The sequence below is a fragment of the Ranitomeya imitator genome, chromosome 2 (assembly GCF_032444005.1).
Source record: "Ranitomeya imitator isolate aRanImi1 chromosome 2, aRanImi1.pri, whole genome shotgun sequence".
NCBI lineage: Eukaryota > Metazoa > Chordata > Amphibia > Anura > Dendrobatidae > Ranitomeya > Ranitomeya imitator.
In genome coordinates, this window is record NC_091283.1 from 462,607,609 (window position 1) to 462,628,152 (window position 20,544).

The window sequence follows — 20,544 nt, forward strand, 5'->3', positions numbered from 1 at the left end:
CCAACCATGAAAATCGCGCTCCACTATTGGAGGACACTGGTCCCTTCTTTGATTAAATTATCTTATGATTCCCTATCCTTAAAAGCCCTCGAGACACACATCCCATTTATTAATCTCCAGCCTTGGGTTGATGCTGGAATCGTAACATTACGGCAGATATTGGGTACCACTGGCCTTGTTCCTTTTGACCGCTTGGCCTCCAACTTCCCGAGTGTCCGGAGATACTTCTATCAATATTAGCAGATACGTCATCTAGTTCATAATTCCCCAAATTCGCCTTCCTTCAACTCCCATTTAAATAACATTGTTAATGGTTATTTCTTGCTACCTGACTCTGGCCCAAAGGGAATTTCAATATTATATAAAGCCTTAAATGACCCAGCAGAAGATGTTAAACTGCCGTATATGATCAAGTTGGAACAGGATCTGGACTTCCTGTCTGACCCGATAGATTGGGAGGAGAGACTGGGTGAAGTATTACGGGTGTCTGCCTGCGTCAATCACCTCGAACAATTGAAAAAAGTACACCTTAGATGGTATCAATATCCGGTTCAGGTGGCTCACTAAGACCCTGCCGGGTCAGACAAATGCTGGAGGGGGTGCGGTCACAGGGGAACTCTGGAACACACCTGGTGGTCGTGTCCAATTCTTCAACCCTGGTGGAGAGATATGGACCTTTTAATTGCACAGGTCTTGGGGATCCAGTTGTCTCTGTCACCTAAGCAGGTCATTCTTCACATCGGCCTGGAGGACATCCCACACATACTTCGAGGTACACTATCACATATTCTAATAGCTGCCAGATTATTAGTCGCCTCAAGATGGAAAGACACTAATTCTCCCAATATTAGTGAATTAATTAATAAACTTAATGTCCACTGCCAATATGAACTCGCCTTGGCTCACTCCATGACTGCCAAAACCAAAAGACAAAATATTTGGCACCCTTGGTTACATAGTGGTCATTCCTCTATTGACCCGCACCACCTTGTTTGATCGTTTACTTGAGTGGGAATAAGTAAGCATAATTGACATGTCTGTTTTTGTGTTGGTAATATTCTTATTCTGCCACACTTTGCCAGGACCCCTTGTCTATGTCTATAACTGAACTGCTAGATATTGTCTTGTGAATGCCTATACTCTTTTCCTCCCCCCCTACTCCCCCTACCTTACCTACCCCTCCTCCTTCCCCACCCCTGCTTCTCTCCCATACTTCCTACTTTCTCCTTTCTGATTGGTTTTGTTTTTCTCTTTATTTACTTCTGGTCATTTTTAGTTGATTTCTGTTACTGTTATCACTGTTTGACTGCACTGTATTGTTATGGAAATCTTCAATAAATACTAATTGATAAAAAAAAAAAATTATTACTCATTTCAGGCTGAGACATGCGTGTAACCCTGACCTACTCAGGGTACGGGGCATTGATCGCGTTCATGGTGGGATTAGAGGTGGTGATCTAAAGTGCAGGCTGTCTCAGCTTGAATGTAGATGGATAGTAAAACTGGTCTTAATGAAAAACTACGTTTTTTGTCTTTTCTTTAATGAGGTTTGACTCTTTGGCTCTCCTGTCTGATCGATTCCCCCGGAGTCTTTATTTTTATCCTAATTGTGTGTTTTTGTGTTTTTTTAGTTTTTTAGCTCATAGTAACAGAGGATAATTTTTGCCTTGGATGTGCTTGTCTCCTAAGCATAATGTCTCCTGGTTACGCATAGCAGGATGAAGATTCCCTATATCATCGTTGTGGAAATATCTTCTATAATCTCTTACTGTACTTTGTATGCCTCTTATTACTACCTATTATTATTTTGGACACAATTTCTGATTTTATGCATAGGTTTTTGGGATAATTATCGTTCAATATGGGCGGCGTGTGCTCTTTTTATATTTATATTAATATAGGTGCTTTTTCAGCTCCGGTTCTTGCCCAGAAATACTGTGACAGATCAGGTATAATAGAGTTTTGTTAAATTATAGGCAATGATACATACTTAATTGCCATGTGTTGTGCGTGCTGCTGGTCCTCCCTGCTTGCCTCCGCCCCCGATGGTGTCCTCATGGAGGTGATGCACGTCATTGACGTCACTGGAACACTTGTTCCTGACACGCATCACACCGGAGACGCCGGAAGAGACGGACCGGCACCGGAAGTTCCACCACCACGCGCCAATTAATCGCCACATTCTGCATGTGTTTTTGGGCTTTTGATTGGTGAGACTTTCATGCTGGGGGATATTTAAAGCTTCCATCTAGCACAGACTCACAGCCCCCCGAGGAAGCGATAGCAAAACGTGCGTAGGGGCCTCGGCACGATGCACAGGCATGCATACCTTAAGACATGGGTAAGAGGTTTTTGATTTGTATCTATGTCAGTCTTATCTGACTTTTTCACATGCAGCCTTTTGGGGATATATGGTTTTATGAGTCTCTGTTTTTGATGAGACATAAAACTGGGGTTGATCGACAAGGCATATAAAAGAAATCTTACATTGATCACAGTTAACGCTCATTAGTATATTCCGCTTTGCTCCTCCTAATTCCCATATGTCTATAGTTCAGGGCATTGAGTACCGTTGTTATGTCATCAGATGTTATTGATCCCTGTTCTATTCACTTTTTGCCTGTGTGGTCGCACCATGGTTGCATCGTTATTCTCTGGTTTTAAAACGGTGTATTATTTTCATTATATGTGCGATGTAATTTATTTGTACACTAATATTTAAATGATTTTCTTGCCCTGATCTATTTGTGATAAATAAAGTTATTTTTGCACTTTTGTACGAACTGGGTTGAGATCTTATTTTTTGCTATTTAATATATATATATGCTCATTTGACTTACCAATTAGGGATTTAAGCCCCCATAGGTTCTCTATTGCTCATCATTGTTGTATGGAGAGTGTTCCTTAAATATGTTTCTTTCATTCCTTTCTGGATTCTGTTATGTTCTCACCTGTTCACACTTAGTCTACGTTTGGATGTGATGGTCAGTTTTTTTTAAATATGAACTTGTAATGACCTGGAGAATCTTAATCGCAGGCCAGTTTTAGCATTTAGTGAACCTAGCAAAAAAGCCAAACAAAAAACAAGTGTGAGGTTGCACGTTTTTTGCAATTTCACCACACTTGGTTTTTTTTTCCTGTTTTCTAGCACAAGACATGGTAAAACCAATGGTGTCTTTCAAAAGTACAACTCGTCCCGCAAAAAATAAGCCCTCACATGGCCATATTGACAGAAAAACAAAAAAGTTATGGCTATGGGAAGGAGGGTAGCAAAACACGAAAACACAAAACCGAAAAAAGCTCCGTCATTAAGGGGTTAAAAAGGAATGACTCCCACCCATCAGAGGCAGGGGAACATGTAGGAGCACTAAGTCCCTTTCATTGCTTACTTAGGCACAGCACCATCCCTATATATGTGGATGCGCCTGATACTACAAGTGAGCACATTCACGGAAATGGGGATTGGTTGCAGTACCAGGTACAGCTACATGTAAAGCCCCCATCTCACATAGCGAGATCGCTAGCGAGATCGCTGCTGAGTCACAAGTTTTGTGACGCAACAGCGACCTCAGTAGCGATCTCGCTATGTGTGACACGTAGCAGCGATCAGGCCCCTGCTGTGAGATCGCTGGTCATGTCGAAATGGCCTGGACCATTTTTTGATCGATGAGGTCCCGCTGGGTAACACACATCGCTGTGTTTGACACCTTACCAACGACCTCGTTGACAGGACGTCCCATTGAATCATCATGAAATAGCATCGTTGTACAGGTCGCTACAGGTCGCCGCATCGCTGCTGCGTCGTTGGGGAGATCACACTGTGTGACATCTCAACAGCGACCACATAGCGACGCTTGAGCGATCCCTGACAGGTCGTATCGTTGTCGGGATCGCTTAAGCGTCGCTATGTGTGACGGGGCCTTTAGGCATTGGGCGCTATGTCTGGATATGCAGTGAAAGAGTTGCTTTCTACACTAAGTGCGGCAGCCTCTTCCTTTTGTTGTTTGCTGGACACTCGGAAAGCATCAGATTTCAACATGTGATCATCCATTACTGGCCTACAGTATATTAAAGTTTAAAACACTAAATTAAACAGTTTTATTGGTGGTTTATCTGAAAACACAATTTAATTATTGAAAATTACTTTTTTCTTGTGACACCAATTTATTAAGAGATTCTCGATTTCCAGCATCAGCAGCAACAAGGTTTTTATGTCAGGCTATTTCCTCTGATATGGCAGCAATTTATCAACGTGGCTGAAAGAAATACGTTTAATGTGCTTGGTTGGGGTGCACTAGGAGCAGCGGAGAGCTTACTGTTCATATCTTTGTTTTGCTTTTGACATGAGAGATGAAGGAATGATTGAGCTGAATCTTTAGGTCTTTAACCCAATGCCAAGGAGCAGTGGGCTGTTATTATTACCACTGTTCTGGGTGATTTACCAGACAGCACAAATGCTTCACTCTGTCTAGAAGAAGAGTGGCTCAAGCTGAACCGATGATTGTAAAAAAGGAAAATAAGCTGCAGAATTTTTGGCATTCCTCAATTCAAGGCAAATTATTTAACGGCCAAGTCCAGTTCTGAAAATAAATTGCAACATTTTACTAGTCATTGCCAGACATTGCCGCGAGCTGCCTCTTTCTAGCTGCCTTCTCCTGAGCTGACGCCGATTAACTGGTTTAATGGTTGAATTTTAAATAAAAGCTGCTTCCGACCCCCGTCCAACAAAATAGTTGATGTGTGTTGTGTGTCATTAGACAAAGGGCAGCAGGAGGGCCAAGATTGGTAAGGGTATTAAGGTACCTTCACACATAACGATTTCGTTAATGATATCGTTGCAACGTCACGCTTTTTGTGACGTAGCAACGATCCCGCTAACGATCTCGTTATGTGTGACAGCGACCAATGATCAAGCCCCTGCTGGGAGATCGTTGGTCGTGGGGAATGATCAGGACCTTTATTGGTCGCTGATCACCTGCTGTCATCGCTGGATCGGCGTGTGTGACGCCGATCCAGCGATGTGTTCACTTGTAACCAGGGTAAATATCGGGTTACTAAGCGCAGGGCCGCGCTAAGTAACCCGATATTTACCCTGGTTACCATTGTAAAAGTTAAAAAAAAACAGTACATACTCACATTCCGATGTCTGTCACGTCCCCCGCCATCAGCTTCCCTGCACTGACTGTCAGCGCCGGCCGTAAAGCAGAGCACAGCGGTGACGTCACCGCTGTGCTCTGCTTTACAGCCGGCACTAACACAGTCAGTGCGGGAAGCTGACGGCGGGGGACGTGACAGACATTGGAATGTGAGTATGTAGTGTTTTTTTTTTTTACTTTTACAATGGTAACCAGGATAAATATCGGGTTACTAAGCGTGGCCCTGCACTTAGTAATCCGAAGTTTACCCTGGTTACCCGAGGACTTTGGCATCGTTGAAGACAGTTTCAACGATGCCGAAGTCGTTCCCCGGATCGTTGGTCGCTGGAGAGAGCTGTCTGTGTGACAGCTCCCCAGTGACCACACAACGACTTACCAACGATCACGGCCAGGTCGTATCGCTGGTCGTGATCGTTGGTAAGTCGTTTAGTGTAACGATACCTTTAGTCTATGCAGTCTTGACAGCATTTTCTAGTAGTCTCTTGCACCTGTCCTTTGGTTGTGTCTTGTATTGTACTTTATCTGTGTACAAGTGGTCTTGGTTGACATGCAATTGCCCACACAACCTATATACTGGTGTGAAGGTGTTTTTGGTGGAAAGTACCCATGTTTTTGTGACCATCGACATCTGCCAAATTTATATACGTCTTTAAGCCACCTCTGTAAGCAGGGTGTCCAGTATTTCTCACCTCAATATGATGCAGTGCCTCCACCTGAATCTTGATGGGAGCTGTAGTAGGATGCAGGAGGGTCTTCCTCTTTTGCCAGGGGTCAACTCAGGAACCCCTGCCCACGCTCCATACACACTCACAAGAGATGAAGTTAACAGGTTTATTTACAGAGGAATATATGGTGTTAAACTCACGGTGCATAACAAGGAACAACAAAACATATATTATCACACAATCTATACAGGATAAAAATGTGTACATTTAATACACATGTACAAAATATTTTTTACAGGAGGTCTGAACATTAATGATTACACTTCTCTTTTAAATGACAGCAGACACACTGCTAACTAATGGCACAATAATGGCTGCAGCAATGCCAGTAACACAATCAAACGATGGGGCCCAGTTGCCACGGATATTGGCATGCATACGGGAACCATTTGTGCACTTTAATATCACAACAGAAACAAAATCGCTTTAGCAGCCATTCTCTTATTAACTCCTCAATAGTGGAACCACAAGTCCCAGGATTAACTACTCACTCCCTGATGTAACAGGCGTGGGGTCACACAGGGATGCAGGGGGTGCTGCAGGGTCCAGATGCTGGACTCGTTTTTTTAGTTAGGCCAGGTGGCGATAGCCAACTCCTGGTAACCTGGCCAGTCTGCAAATGTGGTATGGCTGCAGGATTATCTTCTCCCCTCACACAGTGAGCAGCCGGATGATTAGCACTCAATCTGTGTCTCTGTCCCCTGCTGTCCAGGATCAGACTCTCAGCCAATTAGTCCCTTCCTCTGCTGCTCCTCTTCCCTTATGATGCAGAGAGGAGAAATGTATGCTGGGAGTTGTAGTCCAATTGAAATAGCATTTCAGAAGTATAAAGATCCCTTTAGGAAATATAAAAAAGAAATTAAGCAGCAAAGTTAGTTACTGAAACACAAATCGCCTGTGAAATTAAAATAAAACCCCAAAATGTTGTCAATGCCAAAACGAAATAAACTGATGATATCGGCCCCTAAAGAAAGATAATAACAAGTTAATTATAGAGAACAAAGAAAAGGCTGAGATATTAAGCAGGCACTTTTCATCCGTGTTCACCGATGAACTGACAATTCCAGGGATCATTCAACCAAGCAAAAATTAAAGTTCTCCACCTGATATAACTAGTTTAACACAAGACGAAGTACGTCTATGTCTGAGCAAATTAAACATTGACAAATCCCCTGGCCCAGATGGCATTCATACATGGATATTGAGGGAATTAAGCTCAGTAATCAACAAATCGATGTATCTCATACTCTTAGACTCTCTTGTAACAGGGGTGGTGCCACAGGATTGGAGGATGGCTCACGTGGTACAGATATCTAAAAAAGGTAAGAAGGTGGATCCAGGCAACTACCATCTTGTAAGCCTGACAAAAGTAGTGCGCAATATTTTTGAGGGCATTATATGAGATGACATGCAGAAATATATTGTAGAGAATAATATAATAACTAACTTTGCAAAGCCCCCCTCTTGGGCTTATACTAACCGAACCCCAGGGTATAATAAAGCACTGTGTGCCAGTGCAGGGAACCTTCCTAGAGCTCCACTGAACAGCCGTGCAGCTCCAAAGGAGTCCCTCCACCTCTTATGTGATGCACTGGCAACGAAGCATATGTGATGATGTCTTCATGTACGTGCGATACTCTCCAGGACACCAGAAGTGGAGCTTCAATTGCAGGGGAACGTATGAGAGGTAAGTATGAAAAAAAAATGTCTTTTAAAAAAAAAAAAAAATTTGCTGGGAGGGAATCAAATGATAGTGAATTAAGAATGTGGGATGGGGGACAGTCAATGATATTGAGGTGGGGGAGCGCATATATTGATGAATTGAGGGTGAGGGAAGGGTGGTCCATGAATGATGATGTTTTGATGTGTTGGTGCTCAAGTAATGATGAATAGGAGGTGGAGGACAGCAAATGATGAATTGATGGTGGGGGACAAGGACAGTGAATCATGATGTATTGATGTGAGAGCGCGCAAATAATGATGAATTGGGGGCGGGAGACTGGGGACAACAAATGTTGAATTGAGGGTGGGGTACAGCAAATGATAATGAATTGTGGGTGAGGGAAGCAAATGATAATTAATTGAGGTTGGGAGGAGAGTAAATGATGATGTATTGAGATTGAGGATGGGGAACAGTAAATGATAATGAATTGGGGTGGAGGGGGGCATGCAAATATAATGAATCGGGAGACTGGGACGTACAGAGTGGACGGTGTTGAGGTGCAGGAGTGTGACTGGTAAAGAGTACAGGTTCTAATTAATTTATATATTTATTGGGTAGGAAATATGGATATTTATAGTTAGTGGGGGCACAGTGGTGGATTACAACATATATTTGGAATGGTGGGGTGCATAATAACTAATTATATATTAATGGATGATGCACGTCTGTATTCAGCTGCATAATGTAGGTTGGAGAAAAAGTGGGGAAATGTGCTTTGGAAATGGGGCTCTAGATAACTGTTTTTCTGCAGAGACGTGTTCTGGCTGGAAGAAATTATGGCGGTCTGTACTTGATGAAGAAAAGCGAAGATGAAGGACTTCAACTAAAGACGTCACCGATGAGTCACTTACTATATACTTTATACTATTTACAGCACTCCTGTCAATAATGTCACTGGTGATCACTGTACTGCCTGTACACTGACACTATATACAGAGCTCCTGTGTATTATGTCACTGGTGACCACTGTATAACGTGCACTCTATACGCTATATACTGAGCACCTGTGTATAATGGCACAGTAATAATAGTATTGTGTTTTTTATTAATGATCAGTAGTGTTGAGCGATACCTTCCGATATCGAGAAATATCAGATCGGATTGGATGGGACCGATACCCCTAAAATATCAGGTATCGCCAATTCCGATACCACAAACCAATGCAAGTCAATGGGACACAAATATCGGAATGAAAATAAACCCTTTCTTTCCTTGCACATCCAGTTCGGGAGGGGGGAAGAGTGTGGGCAGTGCGTGGGTGGACTCTGTGCGTGTCTGTGTGTGCGGGCAGGGTCCGTACGGGCCTCTCGGGGGTTTGTGCGGGCCTGCCGGGGCCTGTATGGGCCTCTCGGGGGTCTGTGCGGGGCTGCCGGGGCCTGTATGGGCCTCTTGGGGGTCTGTGCAGGCCTGCTGGGGCCTGTATGGGCCTCTCAGGGGTCTGTGCAGGCCTCTCGGGGGTCTTTGTGTCTGTGCAGGCATCGTCCAATGGGACTACAAGTCCCATCGGGCTATGCATGCTACAATGGCAGTAATTGACACATTAGCCAATGATGGGACAGTAGTAGTCCCATCATCCAGCTAATGTGTTGAATATAAAGAAAAAACCACAAACATACATACTACACACTTACAACATACATACATACCACATACTTTATACTACATACATACTGCATACATACAACATACATACTACATACATACAACATACATACAGTCATGGCCAAAAGTATTGACACCCCTGCAATTCTGTCAGATAATACTCATTTTCTTCCTGAAAATGATTGCAAACACAAATTATTTGGTATTATTATCTTCATTTAATTTGTCTTAATAATACCAAATAATTTGTGTTTGCAATCATTTTCAGGAAGAAACTGAGTATTATCTGACAGAATTGCAGGGGTGTCAATACTTTTGGCCATGACTGTACTACATACATACTACATACATACAACATACTACATACATACAACATGCTACATACATAAAACATACATACAGCACACAACATACATGCTACATATATACTACATACATACAACATACATACTGCATACATACATGCAACATACTACATGCATACTACATACATACATATATACTACATACAGTACATATTACATACTACATACTACATACAATACATACATATAGACATATGGTACATATAACATAGAGTACATACTCACCATCACTTGTCACTTTGATCCCCAAAGCCAGTGTCATCTGTAAAAAAATATTGAAATAACAACCAATATACTCCCTGATCTGCAGAAATCCATGAGTGTCCCATGACGATCTCCCGTGGAGAACAGCAGCATCAGCTGATGCGACCGCTCTCTAGGGGATCCAGGAATACAATGACGGGAGGAAGGTATCCTTCCGCACTCTATTCCTCTGCCACTGTAAAAAAAATAGTCCCTAGTCTCACTTTTGGCATTGCTGTGAGAGAAAGTTCCCACGCAGCTTTTGCCATAAAGTGAGACCAGTGAACTATAGTAACCTCTCAGTGATGCACTGCAGGAGCCATTGTCTCCTGTCAGTGTGTCACTGAAGGTCCTATAGAGCAGTGACATTACCCGATGTCACTGTTCTATAGGGGAGATCGTTGTGGGACACTCGTTATTAATTGGACTACAGCAGACAGGTAGTTTACGGTTTATTATTTTACGTTTTTTTGCAGATGCTGAAGTATGGTAAGTATGGTTAAATTAAAAATATTAAAATACTTTTTTCTGGCTGTGTCTTTATTTATTTTTTTAACTCTTTCACTACTGTAGAATTAGTAATGGATAGGCGTCTTCTTGACACCTCTTCATTATTAACCCAGCTTAATGTCACCTTAAAATAGCAAGGTGACACTAACCCCTTATTACCCCATATCCCACCGCTACATGGGAGTGGGAAGAGAGGGGCTAAGTGCAGGAATTGGCGCATCTTACAGATGCGCCATTTCTGGGGCAGCAGCGGACTGGTATTTGTAGCCGGCGGGGGGCGCAATATCCATGGCCCCTCTCTAGGCTATGAATATCAGCCCGCAGCTGTCTGCATAGCCTTTCTGGCTATAAAATATAGGGGGACCCCCACGTCATTTTTTGGGGGGTCCCCCTATTTTAATAGCCAGTAAAGGCTATGCAGACAGCTACGGGCTGATATTCCTAGCCTGGGAGGGGCCATGGGTATATCCCCTTCCCAGGCTACAAATATTGGCCCCTGGCCTTCGGCTTTCTCCCTCTGGCGCAGAAAATTGTGCGGGTGCCCACGTTGGTTTTTTTCCCGTTTTTTTTCTTCATATTCATTTATCAACATCGGCCTATCTATGGATATATCTATCTATAGATATATCTATAAGTGCATAGATGTTTCTATCCATATATCTATCTGGCTAATTTCACACATCAGGTTTTTGCCGTCAGCAACAATTTGGCGAGTTTTGAAAAAAAAGATCCGTTTTTTTCTGCTGGATCCGTTTTTTCTCATAGAGTTGTATTAGCACCGGATTGTACCTGATGGCCACACGTTTCATCTGTTTTTTTGCCAGATCAGTCAACAAAGCTGTTTCCGCCGGACGGAAAACACATACAGAGGAACGGTTTTTCTGTCTGGTGAAAAAACGCACAGCGACGGATCCGGCGAAAAACGTATGAAACTGAGATGTGAAATGATGAATCCGGCCTCCGAATCCATTTTTTCATGCATGTTTCCTTTCAAACCATGCACATTTTCCGTTTATTTATTTATTTCCAAAAACTGCATCAAAACCGCACCAAAAACTGCATCAAAACTGCACCAAAAACTGTATCAAAACTGCATCAAAAACCGCACCAAAAGCTGCACCAAAACTGCATAAAAGCTGCTTCAAAACTGCTTCAAAAACTGCATCAGGGTATGTGCACACGTAGAATGGTCCACTGCTGATTTTTCCACAGCAGATTTGATAAATCTGCAGGGCAAAAACACTGTGGATTTTTTTGTGTGGATTCCACTGCGGTTTTACACCTGCGGTTTTCTATTGTGGAGCTGGTGTAAAACCGCTGCAGATTTCGCTCAAAGAATTGACATGCTGCAGAATGTAAACCGCAGCTTTTTCACGTGGTTTTTTCAGCAGCATGTGCACTGCGGATTGCATTTCCCATAGGTTTACATTGTACTGTAAACGCATGGGAAACTGCTGCGGATCCGCAGCAAAATCCGCAGCGTGTGCACATAGCCTCATAACTGCACCAGAAACTGCATCAAAACTGCATCAAAAACCGATCCAAAAACTGCATCAAAACTGCATGAAAAGCGCATCAAAACGGCACCAAAAACTGCATCTATAGAACAGCAGGCCCGGATTTAGGGGGGGCCCAAGGCCACCCACCAAGCAGGGGCCTCCCACCAATGTAGGGATAAATATCTCAAACCATGTAAAATACACGTCTTTGTAACATTCATGGCAAACAAAGGCCATGGTGCTCAAGACATGTTCAATGCCTTGTTGGAGATTTTGAAGAGACATGACCTAGACCTGGGAAATTGACGAGGTCAAAGTTATGACAATGCATCTGCAATGAGTGGCAAATACAACGGCCTGAAAGCCAAAGTGAGAGAGAAGAACAATCTTGCATCCTGGATTCCTTGTACGGCACACTCTTTAAATCTGGATGCTAAAAATGCTGTAGAAAGCTGCTCGAGTGCTGTACACTTTTTTGACTTCCTTGAAAAGCTCTTCTTCTTCTTCAGTTTCAATGCATCGGCATCAGAACCTGACTATTAGCAGATTAAAGATGAACTTAAAGAGATTGCTGATGACTTTGAAGAAAAAACCTGTGTACGGTGTGAAGCAGAAGGACTGTTAAGACAAATGAATCAGCTTGAAATTGGTATTAACACCAGCTTCTGGAGTGATATACTGCAAAGATCAGATGCTACTAGTAAAAATCTACAACGCGCAAAACTCGATCTAAACAGTGCTGTGGCGTCACTGATTAGCTTAAAAAACTATGTCGCATCAAAGCGTGACTCCTTCAAAATTAATGAAAAGCAAGGTGAAGAGCTGTCTGGTTCATCTAAGTATGTTATTATTATTATTATTTATTATTATAGCGCCATTTATTCCATGGCGCTTTACAGACGATAACTCGACACAGGCGCCGAAATCTGTCTCAATCCATTGGATTATGGCCATACGGAAGAAGTACAACTCAGCCCTTCTGAAAAATACAGAACAGAAACTTTCTTGCATATCATTGATCAGTTTATGGCTTCTCTTGACCAACGTCTTCAAGCATATAAAGGTATATCAAGAAAATTTAGCTTTTCTAGCCATCTGAAAGAACTGTCTTCAAACAAGCTTAAGGGCACAGCAGAGCAACTCGTCAGGTCTTATTCAAATGACTGTGTCAGTTTGTAACATTTGCCAATTTATTTACAGACGAGGAGCCAAAAGGTATCAGCACTGAACTTTTCATGTACAAGCTTATCATGGAAAAGGGTGTGCAGGACACTTTCCCAAATATTGAGATAGCTCTAAGGATATATCTAATTTTGATGGTAACAAACTGCAGTGGTGAGATGAGCGTTCCTTCTCAAAACTCAAATTAGTTGAAAACCGATTAAGGACATCCATAAAGCAGGAACGACTTGTAAATTTGGCAATCATGAGCATCGAGTCAGATATACTGCGTGAATTGGACTTTGATGACATCATTAGTGATTTTGCAGCAGCAAATCAAGGAAAGTGCCTGGATTGTAAAAAATGAATGATTTTACCTGAATTACTCTGCGTAAATGATTTCTGTAAAAAAAAATTGCATTCGTTTCATTTTGTGTTTTTGCATTACATATTGCAACACCTTGAAAAATGGGCCTCCCTCCAAAATGGGCCCCGGGCCACCCACCTCTTAAATCCGGCCCTGTAGAACAGTGACATCAGGTGATGTCACTGCTCTATAGGACCTTCACTGACACACTTGACAGGAGACAATGGCTCCTGCAGTGCATCACTGAGAGGTTACTATAGTTCACGGGTCTCACTTTATGGCAAAAGCTGCGTGGGAACTTTCTCACACAGCAATGCCAAAAGTGAGACTAGGGACTATTGTTTTTACAGTGGCGGAGGAATAGAGTGCGGAAGGATACCTTTCTCCCGTCATTGTATTCCTGGATCCCCTAGAGAGTGGTCGCATCAGCTGATGCTGCTGTTCTCCATGGGAGATCGTGGTGGGACACTCGTGGATTTCTGCAGATCAGGGAGTATATTGTTTGTTTGTTATTTTAATATTTTTTACAGATGACACTGGCTTCGGGGATCAAAGTGACAAGTGATGGTGAGTATGTACTCTATGTTATATGTACTGTATGTCTATATGTATGTATTTTATGTAATTTATCAATGTATTGTATGTAGTATGTATGTAGTATGTATGTAGTATGTTGTATATATGTAGTATGTATGTATGTAGTATGTATGTAATATGTATGTATGTTGTATGTATGTTGTATGCATGAAGTATGTATGCCATATGTATGTTGTATGTATGTAGTATGTTGTATGTATGTTGTATCTATGTAGTATGTGCTGTGTGTAGTATGTTGTATGTATGTATGTATGTTGTATGTATGTAGTATGCATATAGTATCTATGTAGTATGTTGTATGTATGTAGTATGTATGTTGTATGTATGTTGTATGTATGTAGTATGTTTGTAGTATGTATGTTGTAAGTATGTAGTACGTATGTAGTACATATGTAGTATGTATGTATGTTGTATGTATGTAGTATGTATGAAGTATGGAAAAAGTATGTTGTATGTGGGCAGCACGGTGGCGTAGTGGTAGCACAGCAGCCTTGCAGCGCTGGAGTCCTGGGTTCAAGCTCCACTAAGGACAACATCTGCAAAGAGTTTGTATGTTCTCTCCGTGTTTGCGTGGGTTTCCTCTGGGTACTCCGGTTTCCTCCCACATTCCAAAGACATACTGATAGGGAATTTAGATTGTGAGCCCCAACAGGGACAGCAACGACAATGTGTGCAACCTGTAAAGCACTGCGGAATATGTTAGCGCTATATAAAACTAAAGATTATTATAATTGGTTGTATGTATGTATGTAGTATGTAATATGTATGTTTGTGTTGTTTTTTTTTACATTCAACACATTAGCCGGATGATGGGACTACTACTGTCCCATCATTGGCTAATGTGTCAATCACTGTCATTGTAGGAGGCATAGCCCGATGGGACTTGTAGTCCCATCGGACGATTCCTGCACACACACAACCCCCCGAGAGGCCCGCACAGACCCCCGGAAGCCTGCACAGACCCCCGGCAGGCCCGCACAGACCCCCGGCAGCCCACACAGACCCCCGGCAGGCCCGTACAGACCCCCATCAGGCCCGCACAGACCCCCCACGGTCACGCACAGACCCCGCCCGCACACACAGACACGCAGTCTGCGCCCACGCACCGCCCACAATCCATTATAGCGCATCATGACATCATTTCAGCAGCCAATCACAGCCATGCCATTAGTTAACATGGCTAACATGCCTAACAGGATGTGTCCACACTTCTTATGATCCTCAACTGGCTCGATATTGTAAAAGTATCAGAACTCAGTATCGGAACTCCGATACAGCGAATATCGGCCGATACCCGATATTTGCAGTATCGGAATGCTCAACACTAATGATCAGTATTGTAGTATTTGGTCACTATTATGCAATCCCCACATGTGTTGAGGCCGTCTAACAGTGGCAAAACATGAAGCCACAGGGACTCGAACATATTATCCGAGCATGCCCAAGATACTCGGAAAACACCCGAGCATGCTCGAATAACACATTTGCTCATTGTCAGTCACTGTCAGTGGCAGTATTTGTTCCCTGTATGAGGTATTATTCGATTACTATGCGGGGCTAGTATGTGGTCTGGTCATGGTGTGACGGTATTTCTCCCTTGTATGTGGTATTATTGGTCATTTTAAAAAATGTATGTGCCACATTCTCTTAAAAAATATATAAAATACACCTAAAAAGAGTATCGGATACTTTAAGAAATGTTTAATAGGTTAGAGCAGAGGAGAGCTCCGCCAAAAAAGACTACCTTGTCATGGTGGCAGGTTTAAAAAATCTTTTGGCCAAAAGAAAAGCTGATGACTATGTATGTGACTTGGTGTTCTACAGGAACTGTTAATGTGTAATTGATGAGGACGAGATGTAGAAGTGCAGTTTTTCCAAGAGTGAGTGGTGAGACTGTGGAAGGTTTGAGGTGGTGGAGGCAGTGCTGGAGTAGAGCCTGGGTGGACTCTAAAAGAGGTACAAAAGTTTTGCCAGTATGGGGCCCTGAAATTCATGGTGGCAGCCCTGACTGTACCACTTAACAGCCTTATACTGAAGCTCCAGAAGCAGGGACTAGGGAAAACTCTATGCAGATGGTTAAGAAATTGGATAAATGACAGGAAATAATGAGTTGTCGTAAATGGTAGATACTCTAAATGGGATATAGTCAGCAGTGGGGTACCACAAGAATTTGTACTAGGACCAATTCTTTGTTTTCCCCATATTGATGACCTTGTGGAAGGGATTGAGAGTAAAATTTCAGTCTTTGCGGATGACAGCAAACTATGTAGGATATTAAAAACTGACCTTAACTGTAATATTACAAAACGATCTGGATAAGATGTCTGAAAAGGCATTTACTGTAGATAAATGTAGAGTAATGCACCTTGGAAGGAGTAATCCTATTGCTGCATATACATTAAGTGGGAATATAGTCGGGACTGTAGAATAGGAGAACTTGGGTATTTTGGTTACAAGTAAGCTTAGCAGCAGTACTCAATGTCAGGCAGCAGCTGCAAAAGCGAACAATTCATCATTTTCCCCCATCTCACTCGACTCCCCCAACAGACCTATCCATTAAAGTAAATGGCTGCTCACTCTCCCCAGTCCCACAAATTTGCTGCCTCTGGGTCATCCTTGACACTGATCTCTCCTTCAAACCACATATCCAAGCTCTTTTCACTTCCTGCCGTCTTCAACTCAAAAATATTTCCCAGATCCGTACATTCCGAAACCAAGAATCTGCAAAAACCCTAATCTATGCCCTTATCATCTCCCACCTTGACTACTGCAACCTCCTGCTCTGTGGCCTCCCCTCTAACACTCTCGCACCCCTCCAATCTATTTTAAACTCTGCTGCCCGACTAATATACCTGTCCCCCCGCTATTCCCCAGCCTCTCCCCTCTGTCAACCCCTGCACTGGCTCCCCAGTACTCAACGACCTCAGTTCAAAACCCTAACCATGACATACAAAGTCATCCGCAATCTGTGTCCTCCATACATCTGTGACCTTGTCTCCTGGTACTTACCTGCACACACCCTCCGATCCTCACAAGATCTCCTTCTATACTCCCCTCTTATCTCCTCTTCCCACAATCGCATACAAGATTTCTCCAGCGCATCCCCCATACTCAGGAACTCACTACCCCAACACATCATACTCTCGCCTACCGTGGAAACTTTCATAAAGTACCTGAAGACCTAACTCTTCTGACAAGCCTCCAACCTGCAGTAACCACCGATAGACCAATCCACTGCACGACCAGTTCTACCCTCGCCTACTGTATTCTCACCCATCCCTTGTAGATTGTGATCCCTCACAGGCAGGGTCCTCTTGGGGGGGGCTACAGGACATGTGTGGGTTGCAGCATTTGCTGGGCCCATATTACATTTACTATGTAGCTGATACATTTCGGGCACGGCTTTACCCTTTATGGGTACTTCTCTGAGCACCATGTGGCTTATTTGCTGTTAACTACCAATATTGTGGATATATTATAGGCCAAGTGTTATACTTTATGTGCAGATTCCATTATTATATGGGAGTTTTTTGTGATATATGGTAGTTTCAGGAGTTTAAACACAGAGGTAGCAATTTTTGTATGGTTTTAATTGTTTATATTCATGTCACCAATAAAGCTTGTGTTTTTTCACTTTATTTTTGGTGGTGTGCTAATGTTATAGTGGCTCCTTTCTTGTGCTCTTCATCATTTGTCTATCAGCCACTGTTTTTGCACCCCCATAGTTTATTTATTATATTATTGTGGTGCACCAGCTATTAAAATTGGGGCAGGATCCTCACTGCTCATGTACTAGTCGTGACTTGTATTGATTAAGATTATTGTACCTGTTTTTTTATATATACCCCTCCTCACATGTAAAGCACCATGGAATAAATGGCGCTATAATAGTAAATAATGATAATAATAATAGTTTATGGTTTATTAAAAGAGATAAAATCCCATGATCTCAACATATTGTTACTTGTCTATAAATCACTTGTGAGGCCACATCTAGAATATGGGATCCAGTTTGAGCTCCACATTTTAAAAAGGATATTCAGAAGATAGATTCAGTTAAGAGGTGGGCAACTAGATTATTACAAAGGATGGAAGGTCTCACAAAGGATGAGAGGTTGGAAAAGTTGGGCTTGTTTAGCTTAGAAAAAAGTTGACTATGAGAAAATAATAAAAATTTATATGTAAAAATATATGTGTAGTCAATACAAAGGACTGAAGACAAAGGACACAAGACTTATTCCTTCCAAAGACCATACTAAGGACCAGGGGGAACTCATTACAGGTGGAAGAAAGGTGATTCTGGCAGCTAAAAAGGAAAGGGTTCTTAAGGCTATGTGCACACGTTCAGGATTTCTTGCAGAAATTTCCTGAGAAAAACCTGAAATTTTCTGCAAGAAATCTGTAAGAAATCTGCATGCGTTTTTTGTGCGTTTTTTGCACGTTTTTGGTGCGTTTTTTTGCGGATTTTTCCGGACATTTCCCAATGCATTATGTAGTGGGAAATCCGCAAAAAATCTGCAAAATTTATGAACATGCTGTGTTTTTTACCCCGATGCGTTTTTTTTGTGTGAAAAAAACGCATCATGTGCATAAAAATTGCGGAATTCATTCTAAATGATGGGATGCATAATGTATGCTGTTTTTGTGCGGTTTTATAGCGTTTTTATAGCGAAAAAATGCAAAAAATCAGCAACGTGTGCACACAGCCTTACAGTTAGATCAGTTAGACTGTAGAATACCTTACCCCAGGAGATAGTAATGGCAGATACTACAGCATCATCTACAAAAGGTCTTGGTGATTTCCTCAGTACATATAACATTGGTGGTTATAGATAATTTAATGACAAAAAATGTATAATTGATGGAGAAAGGTTGAACTTGATGGACCTAGGTCTTTTTTCAATCTATGTAACTATTTAACAATGTAAGGAACTCTGCAGAGAGGTTGTTCCAAACATCTTGGAGAACTAACCACAGACTTTTGTAAATCCTTCTGTCTCTTCATGAAGTCCCAGATAGACTTGATGATATTGAGATCAGGGCCATATCATCCCTTTCGAGACTCCTTGTTCTTCTCTATACTAAATACATTTCTTAATGATATTGGCTGTATGTAAGTTTGGGGTCATTTTCCTACTAGTGTAGAATACATATGGAGCCAATCAGATGTTGCCCTAATGGTACTTCCTGAATGATCAAAAGACCCTTCATTCTTCAAAATTGGAAGATGTCCAGCAGTGCCATCATCTCAGAACTCTGAACAGGCGGTGGGACCCATCTACACCCATCTACTGTTTGGGGAAGTCTGGTGGGAGTGGTCTTCATCGAAACAAGGCCAAGGGACTCCACTATGCATGAAACCACAGAAAATAGGGTGCAGGGAAAAGGCCAGCAGAAGCTTTGAACTGAGGAGTCAAAATGTGAAATATTGACTGCAACAGAAGGCACGTCACTTGTCAAAGGTTGGAGAGCCATGGAATAATGATTGTCTGCAGGAACAGTGAAGCATGGTATATGATTCCTTGCAAATTTGTGGCTGCATTTCAGCAAATGGAGTTGAGAATTTGGTCAGGATTAATGGTGTCCTCGACTCCTCAGTGCAGCAGCCTTCACAGTTGAAATGTAATATTACGTGCCCACCAGTCAATTAGTCGTCAAGTATGGAATATAAGGTAAGACCTATCTTTGTCTTCACCCTATGTAAAAGAGGAGGAGGAGTGGTCCAAGTAAGCACTCCTCATAAGATAACCTCTTTAGCTCAACAACTTAAACGTAACAGTGTAATGACATATCCAGTTCTTCTACATCTGTGCCATCCCCAGATATATTCCCTTAAAAGCTTTGGACTTGTTTCTTTGTATCTTAAGTGGGATAACACAAGACATCAATGTATATTCTTCCTTTGATGCTAAATTACCACACATTTTCACTGGGACACACTGATTAAATGAGACAAAAGCTTATTAAGATAGGAATCACTTTTGTTTCCTCATATTTTCTAGTGGATCCTAAATATTGATGAGTGTTTAGCAGAAAGCTCCAGGATCTGGAAATACCACCTTGCTATATAAACATAAAGAATTATTCAGGAGGCGTTAGTCTCCTTCCATAAATTATGTATTGCCATCAAATACCTCATTAAATGTTTACAAAATAAGGACGTGAAGGGTGATTATAATATGTACTCATCGAGCGCGAGAGGTGTGTGCCATAAGGTTGGGCCTGTTGCAGGCAGGAGGTTTCGGCTGAAATTAGGTAAATTACTAACAAGTTTAGGTCATAAATCAGTGGTGGATTAAAGGCATTATCTAAAATTAGAAAAAGATTGATGCTTTATTCCAAACCAAAAAAAGAGCATGGACCGCACCTCCTAGGCAAAAACATATATAAATGAACATGAGGCTCTAAGTTTAACATTCTGATTCAGACTGCATGAAGCCCACTGCCATGTCACGGTGAACCTCTCAGTGGGTCCATATCGCCTTAACGGAGCGGAGTTGTGCGCTGACCACCGCCGCAGCGACAATTCACCAGCAGGGCAGAAGGCCTGGTGCCTCACGACGCCCAAGTCCCCATGACTCGAGACTGACCCACCC

At 42.2% G+C, this 20,544-nt stretch overlaps 1 long non-coding RNA gene across 1 annotated transcript in view; it reads right to left on the reverse strand.

Moving 5' to 3' along the window:
* Positions 1-5,973: 5,973 nt before the first annotated feature.
* Positions 5,974-20,544, reverse strand: part of LOC138667494 (uncharacterized) — a 51,530-nt gene continuing 36,959 nt past the window's right edge. Inside the window, exon 2 of the long non-coding RNA XR_011318789.1 lies at positions 5,974-6,717. This is a non-coding gene — a long non-coding RNA (uncharacterized lncRNA). The remainder of the gene's footprint in view (positions 6,718-20,544) is intronic.